Below are 9,487 nucleotides of genomic sequence, written 5' to 3' on the forward strand. Positions count from 1 at the left end.
AAAACACTGCAACCCAAATGTTTCTGACAAAGAGAAAATTATTAAAGCTTGTTATAACACACATAACTCTGGGCAGTGCTATCCTGATGTAGTCTGACAGAGGTTTAATGGAACATCAGTTGGTTAAAGGTTCAAGAAATTTGCTGAAAGCCCACAGCTCATGCCAAGCTGCCATGGACACACCTCAGCTGAGCCATTCGGTTTTATTCCAACAGAATTTGACTGCTGAGGTGCTCAGGACTGCTCTAAAAAGCAGAATGATAACTTTAGAATAAACAGTTAAGTTAGCCATGTAGAAATTACCCCTTTCAGCAGCTGAGATACAAACCAAGGCAGCTGCCAGGCACAAGGGAAAGGGGAATCAGCAATTTTCTTGGGAGCTGCAGTCCACCCAGCACAATATTTGGTCAATCAATTCCCATCAGCTGGGTTACTGATTTCCCATGGTAAGGATACTTTTATTTGGAAAAAGTACACTGTGAATACTGACAGAGCTTTGCAGTACATAACTTTCCACAAGAATCCACCAACACAATCAGCAACCAAAATGAGATGCTATTTAAAATCAGGAGCATCTTGATTGTATTTGATCTTGCCTTCAGAAGTTATGAAAAATGCCTTTTTAAGTAGCAATGTGTGCTCTGTGCTACAACAAGCTTTTTATTTAAACCAGAATTTAACCACCACCAGACCTTTCTGGGCCCACACACCCCACAGGTGCTCCTTTATCACCAAATTCTCACAGGGCTTCCTAAACACCAACATAACCAGCCCAGAAATCCATGTGATCATCAGCACTGAAATAAGGTTTGACCGAAATATTCAGCAATATTATTCCTTCTTACATCTAATAAACATCCAGGAAATCTCAGGGAAGCTTTTAAAACTCTGAAATTATGTAAAGGATGAAAAAAGAATTGAAGCTAAAACAAACAGCTTAAAAGTAAATATTTGATAGGAGACACCCAATATCAAGGAGACTCTTTTCCCTGACCAAAAAATTAATCTTCATATAACAGAAGTAGGTACACCTTTGGTTAAAATCAAGATTATTCTGAGAGTTTCCTGACTGTATAAAAACTTGCAGCTTATTTTGCGCTGCTCTTGGCTTTTAGAAAAATTGATTTTCAGGTGTTATTTATTGTCACTACTGCCATTAAGAACCACACAAACAGTTTAGGACCTTCTGGTAAAATGTGGATGCAACAGAATTGGGGAGCAATGCATTCTTGTAGGGATGAGAACAGCACTCCCAAAAAACCCTTCAAAGAAACACTTTGCCATGCATGGCAGGGGATAGGAATGAGGCAGTGTTCAAGGTCTCCCCCAACACAAACCATTCTGGGATTCTGTAAATGCAGACCAGAGGCTTAACTCACTCTCTGTGAGCACCACACAGAAACCACAATGAAAAACACAATCTTACAGCAGCTGTGTGTCCTGGCAGGTTTAATTTTCAAAACAATAAAATAATAAAATTCAAATGATTTGCATAAGACTTGGAGAATTGAATAGCATGCATCTTTTGGTGGAATAACTAGATCCCTCTCATCCAGACCTAAAGCTTCAGGTCCCATGTATGCAATGGAGCATAAGCAACTTCCTGTCCCAAACTATTGGTTTAATATAAGTTAATTTAGACAAGGTACCATTCATCTCCTGTAATTTTCTATTTTTCATACCAATCAAATCCAAAGCTGTGTAGGGCTGTGCTTCAGGGCACTCACTGCAGCTGGAGAAGCAGGCAGCTGGTCTCAGGTCTGAGGAGATGATGGCTCTCATGAGCTGTGGAGTCCCACAGGTGTCTCCATCCCTCACCCCAGCCCCAAACCAACAGCACTGTCACACACTGGCTGCCTTTCTTTTCCCCCAAATGCATAAAGAAGAGTTATTCACTGAGTTACAGCCTCAGGGCTCTCACATATACATGACCAATTCCATACTTATTCCTAGTTCTGATTACTACAGCAGCAATTTTTGATGTGCCATCAGCAGGTGGGATGCTGTTCCACTGGATGGAAAATGATGGAAAATCATTTCTCAATTGACTGAGAAAAATCCCCAGCTCCTGGACCTCTGGAAAACTTCCACTACCAGCGTGCATAACCCAAAGCTTAGACTGACTTTAAACTCTAGCAGCATCACTCTAATTGGCCAGGGCACAGGACAATCTAAGTTATCTCCATCCTCATGAGCTAAACCTCCAGCTCTCCAGCAGGAACCTGCTGGATCCGAGGCTGAAACATTCAATTATCTGCAGTTAATGGGTGGCTCCTGCTGAAGAGCATCAGTGACCTGCTCTGGAGGGGACAGCAGAGTCTGCAACAGTGACAAGACAAAACACAAAATATCCACAGCTCCAGTAAAGCAAAGGTGACTTTCTTGTCTGGCTGGTGGAAATGGAGAGACTCGCCTGGAGATGGAAAACACCTCACCTGATGAAGCTTCTTCCCTTCTGCCTCAGCTTGGCATCATCTGGGGTTATTTCTCCTTCCACTGCCGGCCCTCACCTCTTCCCAGCCCTCCACTCTTTCTCATTCCTTCTGCTCCAGCAGTGCATGAAGGAAAAAGCTCGTGCTTGAAGGCAGTTTTTGCAGCACCGAGGGCCAAGCGCTGCTGCTCAGTGCCCTACACACCAGCAGGCCTCCTCACACCATCCCTGCACCAAAAAATGCAAAAAGCTTTGCATTTCTCAACAGAGACCACAGGATTTTGAAAGACACCCTCATCACTCCTTCTGCCCTTCAGAGGATCTCCAGTGACCTATAAAATTTCACCATTCTCAATGCAAACTGTTACAGCCACATTGACTCTTCAATCCCTTCAGCAGCAAAGCCTTTGCCACTGCAAATCTTATAAAATTTAGTGAGTCTGTGTAATTGGGTTGCAGCTCCAGCTTCCATCCAAAAGCAACTGCTGTTGTACTAGAAAATCAAAATAAACTGCCGATTTAAGGTTTAGTTGTCGTGTTGAAACATTCCACATCTCCCACCAAGGCAGGAACTGTTGTCATGATCAGGCAGCACAGAGAATGTCATTACAGCTCTTCAGCAGAATTTACCTCCACAACCTGTATTTTCAAATATTTAAGCCACTGAAAAATGGAAACACCAACACTTCCAGATGCACAAGGACCTGGAATTCTTTGGCTTCTCTACTCACAGTAGCTTCTTATGTTAGAGAAGCATCTATGTTTTTACTAGAAAGATGTAAAATTACTCCATCACCTGGAAGCCTGCTGTAAACAACCCCTTCCTCCAAGTGCTACAGAAGGACAGGCCTTCCAAAGAGAGTGGCTGGAGAGCACTGCTGGGAGATTCCCAGCCCAAATCCAATGCCTAACAGAAGACCCTTCCTTGGGCTCAATATACTAACAAATGTCATTTCTCAGCTGCAGCCCCCCGTGTTGAGATCCTGCCTCTCCCAGCAGAGCCGGACACAGTGTTACCGCAGCACATTTCCTCCCGGAGCAGGGGAAGTTTCCGAGGATACTTAGAATCCGTGGCAAACACCCGGAGCCGCGCTGCGGGCACCCCCAGGCCTGCGTGAACACAGCCCTGAAACCTTTGTTTCTCACTCCACAAGAGATGTAGAAAAGCTGGGACCATATTCCATAACTTGAAAAGAGCCGCCAAATCCAAACGTTGTGGTCATTACGCTTGGTTACCTTTATGGAAAACGCCAGGTTTGTTCTTTGTGGTTGTTTTCACATATAGGAAATACTGAAAGGTGCCTCAGCTAAAGATCCACTCAGAACAACACACAATAATTGCAAAACCAACAAGAGGCACGGTCTTTCTTCTATGAGAGGTTTTACTACAATAAAACCTCTGAGAAAGGTTTCCTGACAGTTCCCGGTGAGGGCAATGACCAAAATGTGTCTACGAGGAGGCTGAGGGGACATGGAGAGACAAAGCTCATGGAGCTCCAACCTGCTGCCAGGATGCAGAGCCACAGGGGAGATCTGTCCTTCCATTCCCCAAAGCAGCGGCAAGGAATCAGAGCCCTGAGCTTGCTGAGATGGTTTTAAGTAGCTGAAATTTAGCGAAACGCAACAATCACAGAGAGGAAACGAGCGAAGAGCCTTTTTCCGACTGGTTCAAGAGCCACCGAGGACTCGAACAAAAGCGAAACGTCAACGCGCCCCGGCTGACACGGCACAAAGCCGTCACCGCCCGCATGAGGTCAGGGCTGAGGGACCGGCTCGCACAGCGGCCGGACCGCGGCAGCTCCCGCGGCTGACAGCGCTGCCGGCCCCGCCGCGCTCCCTCCCGGCCCGGCCCGGCCCGAGCGCGGCCTGGGAGCGAGGCCGGGGCGGCTGCGGGCCGGGCAGGGTCGGCTCCGCGCCGGGCGCTGCGGGGCCGCAGGCCGCGGGCGGGCTCAGCCGCCGCACGCTGACAGGCGCCTGCCGGGAGCCCCGGCACCGCCGGCGCCGCCGAAACGCCCCCGGCCCGGCCGCTCCGCCGCCGGCAGCGCGGGCACCGCGGGCCCCGCACCGCTCCGCGCCCCGCCAGGCCCCGCCGCCCCTTCCCCCGCGCCGCGGGCTCGGCCTGCGCCCCGCCCGGGCCGGCCCCGGTCCCTCCGCTCCCGCCGCCGCCGCCGCCGCCGCCGCGTCCCGACCCCCGCCCCGCCCTCCCCTCACCTGGACCCGCCGCCGCCGCCGGGGGCGCGCGCGGGGCCGCGGGGGCGCGCGGGGCGGGGGTCGCGCGCGGCCCGGGATCCAGCGCCGCTCCGCCGCCTGCGCCGCGCACGTGACCCGCGCGCGCCTGCGCCCCAGCGCGCGGGGGCGGGGGGGGCACCGCGACCCCCGGGCGGGCCCCGGGACTGTGAGGGGACAGCGGGGACAGCACCGGGACACAGCGGGGACAGCGAGGGGACCGGGACCGGAACCGGGACACAGCGGGGACAGCACCGGGACACAGCGGGGACAGCGGGGACCGGGACCGGAACCGGGACACAGCGTGGACAGCACCGGGACACAGCGGGGACAGAACGGGAACCGGCACCGGGAGTGGAACAGGGACAGAGCGGGGACAGCGCCGGGACACAGCGGGAACCGGCCCCGGAACACAGCGAGGGAACAGCGAGGGGACAGAGCGGGAACCGGCACCGGGACCGGAACCGGGACAGAGCGGGGACCGGCACCGGGACCGATACCGGGACACAGCGGGATCAGAGCGGGAACCGGCACCGGGACAGAGCGGGGACAGCACCGGGACCGGGACTGGGATACGGGGGGACAGCGAAGGGACAGTGGGGATCGGCACCGGAACACAGCGGTGACAGCGGGGACCGGCACCGGGGACAGCGGGGACGCAGCGGCGCCCGCCCCGCCGCGCTCCCCGGCACGGCAGAGCTGAGGGAGCCGCGGTGGCCGCTGCCTCTGGGAGTGCGGACAAACTGTCCGCCGGGTGAGGCTGCAGAAAAAATAATAACTGGGGCTTTATAGGAAACTTCCAGGAAATGAGGTTTTTAATTCGGATGAATTAAATTCAGAACTTTTCATCCAAAGGTCTCTGACTCTTTGGACATCACTGAATTATACTTCATTTTACCAGTGGGGAGGTGGGGAGGAAGCCAGGGAGGGCCCTGGTATGGACTCAGCAAAGGCCACAATGCTGAATTTTAATAAAAAATCCATTAATGTGATTAACAAACAGGCCCATGGGGGCAATGCTATATCCCTAAAATCCCTAAATTCCCCTCAGCACAGAGGGGTTCCACAGCTGAAGGGACCCTCACCCTTTGGCTTGTCTTCTTACATCCTTTATGAATATGAGAAATGATCAATACAAAACTTCTGCAATTTCTCATTTCCTGCCCATCGTGGCTGTGGCAGAAAGCTCTTGCCTGGCACTGGGGAAGAAATGACACATGTGACAATTCCTATTTCAGGATGGGAAAGCCATCAAAAGTCCTTTATGGGAAAAATAAAGACTTTCTTCCTACAGAAGCACGTGTGATTCAGTAGCTTGAGCAGGTTCAGTGGCCTGAGGAGGAGCTTCAGGAGGGTTTGTGCAGTTGGAGCCAGCCCTCACAGCCACCCTTGGCTTCCTGTGGAATACTGCTGGGAAAACAATGTGAAAAAGGGAATTTTTTTTAATTTTAATTTTTTGTTTTGTAAAACCTTCTTAAATACAACAAACCCACATCTCATTGGGCATTATTGCTTGCAACATAGAGAAAAAACACTTTTTATGAATTCACATATAACTGCATTCCACAGAGCCCACCAAAACAAGAATTAATGTCGTGGTGAGCACAGGACTGACGTGGAGCCTCTGCTGGTGTGCCAGAGCTGCGGGCACGGTGCCCCTCCCTGGCTGTGCATGGGTGAGGAATCCCTCAGCAATGCTCTGCTCCTGCCTTTCTGTGCCTTCCCCAGCGCCTGGGGAGCAATTCCAGCACATCTGCAGTGTGCTGGGACAGGGGCAAAGCCCCCGAGGGATGCCAGGTGTGAGGAGATGGGGGTCAGCCCCAGAGAGGAACATTCATTAATCCCATCATCCCTGGAGTTTCCATTTGCCTTCATGGGGATATTCCCAGGCCTTGCCTAGCTCTGCTCCTGGGTGTTGGGACTGGCTGGAAACACAGGGAACCTGAGTGGAAATTTCTTTAGTACCTAGAATTAACCTTTCTTTTCCAAGTGACTTCATGTTTTCCTTGTTTCATGAGACTCTTCTTAAACCAGCTGCACTGAACTTCCTTATCCATTCTCATCTTCCCCAAAAATCAACCTCAACAGAGAGACATCAGAGCAGTGCTTCCAAAAAACTTCCAGAACTTCCCACTCCTGTTGTTCTTCTTGTTGTGCCAGATTGTCCCTCAGATTCTTGGCTTGTTTGGTTTTATCTGTATTATGCACATTAGTACCAGGCATGTCTCAAAATCCCTCAGCAAACAAGAACAAGCCAAATGCTATTTTCCAAAACTTGGAAGCACGATACTGAGGTGTCCCACCAAGATCTGCTCAAGCCATCCAAGTGCTGTGACTTTCTGCTCTGGGATGGATTGAGGGATCCCACAGGGACAACTCCCCTGTGCCTAATCACAAAGGGAGTTTGCAAACAAGCCCTCCCTTCCTCAGCAGCCCGAGGCCTGCAAATCCACCTCACTCTCAGAGCACGCTGCTTCCCGTGGCCTCTGGTGCTTCTGCTCACTGCTGGGAAGGAGCAGAACTGCTTCAGTCTCCACATAATTAAAGTTAACCCCAAATCTCTTAGAATAGCCTTGCCACAATGGCAAGGAAGCAAAAGGAAAGGGGAGCTGAAGGGCCACCAGGGTGACAGGACACAACCAAAGACCTTTTTGAGGCTTCTCTGCTGGACACTGGCAGTTGAGGGACCCCCAGGTGGCCTTGGCACCCGTTGGCAGAGGGACAAGGGGACAATGGGATGTGGAGGGGCGAGAGGGAAGAAACACAGGGCAGCTCCAGATGTGCCACATCACATCCCTGTGTGCTGCAGGCTGAGCTCCTACACAGCCTGGGTGTTCCTGGCTCTGCCCAGGCTCTGCATAGCATGAACAACACAGGAGCAGCTGTGCCCCATCCCTGGCAGTGCCCAAGGTCAGGCTGGACAGGGCCTGGAGCAGCCTGGGACAGTGGAAGGTGTCCCTGCCCAGGGGCTGGAGCTGGATACTCTCTAAGGTCCCCTCCAATCCAAACTATTCTGTAACTTTTTTGTCATTCTGTTTGTGGAACTCTATCCAGGAGCAGACCCTCAGTTTGTTTGGGATGCTGAAGCTTTGCTGCAAAACAATGACACAGAATGAGCTCCTGCAGGGAGGGAGGGCTACCTGCAGCAGAGACAGGTGTTTAACTGCCTCATTGTCCACAACAGAACACAAAGGCATTTGATATCATGACAATCAAAACTGTAGGTTTATTCACACACATTTTCATGTGGCAGTGTTTTCAAATGACAGGCATTACACAGGAAAATGACTTGAACAAGATAATTTCCCCTCCAACACTGGTACAATGCTCACTTTGAGAGAAGGAAGGAGATGTGTTGCACTGCAGTCACTCACTTTGGATCTGGTGTTTTGTTACACTGTGAGTGTGGTGAGAAGGAGAGGTGGGCAGCTGGCCACAGGTGGAGCAGGGCTGCACAGGAATTCATCTCTCCCCCTCTGCTCCGAAGACATGGAAAGGTGGAACCTGCTGCCTGGGGAGTCCTGCCTGGGCCAGGAGCTCTCCTGCTGGGTGAAGGTTGTGGCTGCCCAGGAGCTGCTGTAACACAGGATGCTCCCCACAGGCAGCCAGGGCCAGCCTGCCAGGACAATCTGCACCTCAGAGTGCTGTGACACTGCTGAGCCCTCTGAGGGCAGCACGTGTCAGGGCCTTGCTGCTGCTGATCCACCTGCCCTCCACACCAGTGGGCTTCATTTCAGGTGCCTGCCCCTCTGAAACCAGCTCTGCCTGGCACAGCTTTCCTTTCTGTGAACAATGCCAATTTTGTGATTGGCTTTTTGCAAATATTGACGTGAATATTATATATGTTGCGTTAGAAAGTAATGCTGTGTTAATTCTCTTAAGTAATGTGTTAAGTATAGTTTTAGGTTATAAAAAATGTTAAAATAGAAACGATGCTATGCAGGATACTTTTTTTAAGGACTTGCAGTGAGATAGCAGCCACAGGACACCTAAATCTTTCAGAGAAAAATAATTTATTGCTCCATTATCAGAAGAAACGAACTTCTTCCCCCCTGGAAGGCGCTGTTAGGATTCAGAGGAAGAAGTTGACAATGACCAGACAGAATCCTGTGTTTGAATGGAATTTATGCATCATGTATGAGGTGTATGAAAATGTACCAGGCTATTGCTTTTAAGGGTCAATCCTCTGTTAATGGGTGCCCTTTTTCGGGCTCGTTCTGCCCAGAAAAGTTACCTGGCCATCTGTAACTCTTTGTTTCTATTGTCTCATATTTTCCTAATTCAAATTGTCCAAATTATTCTTACTCTAATTGTATTACTATTTTTATAACCATTTAATTACTATTAAACTTTTAAAATTTTAAAAACAAGTGATTGGCGTTTTCCACACTTTCCCTGCCTGGGGGCCACTTTCCATCACTGAGCTATGGAAGAGCTTTCCAAAAGCACTGGAAACGCCTGGGGGCTACAGGAGCTCTTCCTGCTCCGTCTGATTCTTTGCAAAATTTTACCAACCCCTGCGTGGTTTGGGTGTTGATAGAAGCGATGCAGGTTTGCTCGCAGGGTGTTTGCCGAGCCTGACTCCCCTGTGTGCCCGGAGCGGCGCTGCCGGGCCGGGCAGCACCTCGGACTCTGGGCAGAGTCTCCAGCGGGTACCCGGGAGGTGATACAGCTGGCTCGCACTCGGTGGCACTTCCAGACTGGCTGTCCCAGCTGAGGGACCCCTCAGGTGACACTGCAGAGCTGCAGGACGGTGCTCATCGCCCCTGGGACAGGCACCCGGAGCTGCTGGCCCAGCAGCGGCTGCTCCGTGCCCGCCTGCCCCGGCGG

At 51.2% G+C, this 9,487-nt stretch overlaps 1 protein-coding gene across 4 annotated transcripts in view; it reads right to left on the reverse strand.

Annotated features, from left to right (window-relative positions):
* NCOA6 (nuclear receptor coactivator 6) overlaps positions 1-5,145 on the reverse strand; it is a 45,887-nt gene extending 40,742 nt beyond the window's left edge. For 3 of the 4 annotated variants that reach the window (XM_064730314.1, XM_064730312.1, XM_064730315.1), the window contains exon 1: positions 4,643-5,145. The gene's annotated coding sequence lies outside the window, so the exon portion shown is untranslated. Of the gene's footprint in view, positions 1-1,682; positions 1,705-4,642 lie in introns of those variants that run through there. The other variant, XM_064730313.1, reaches the window with a different exon arrangement.
* Positions 5,146-9,487: the final 4,342 nt, after the last annotated feature.

The sequence above is a fragment of the Zonotrichia leucophrys genome, chromosome 20 (genome assembly GCF_028769735.1).
Source record: "Zonotrichia leucophrys gambelii isolate GWCS_2022_RI chromosome 20, RI_Zleu_2.0, whole genome shotgun sequence".
Taxonomy (NCBI): domain Eukaryota; kingdom Metazoa; phylum Chordata; class Aves; order Passeriformes; family Passerellidae; genus Zonotrichia; species Zonotrichia leucophrys.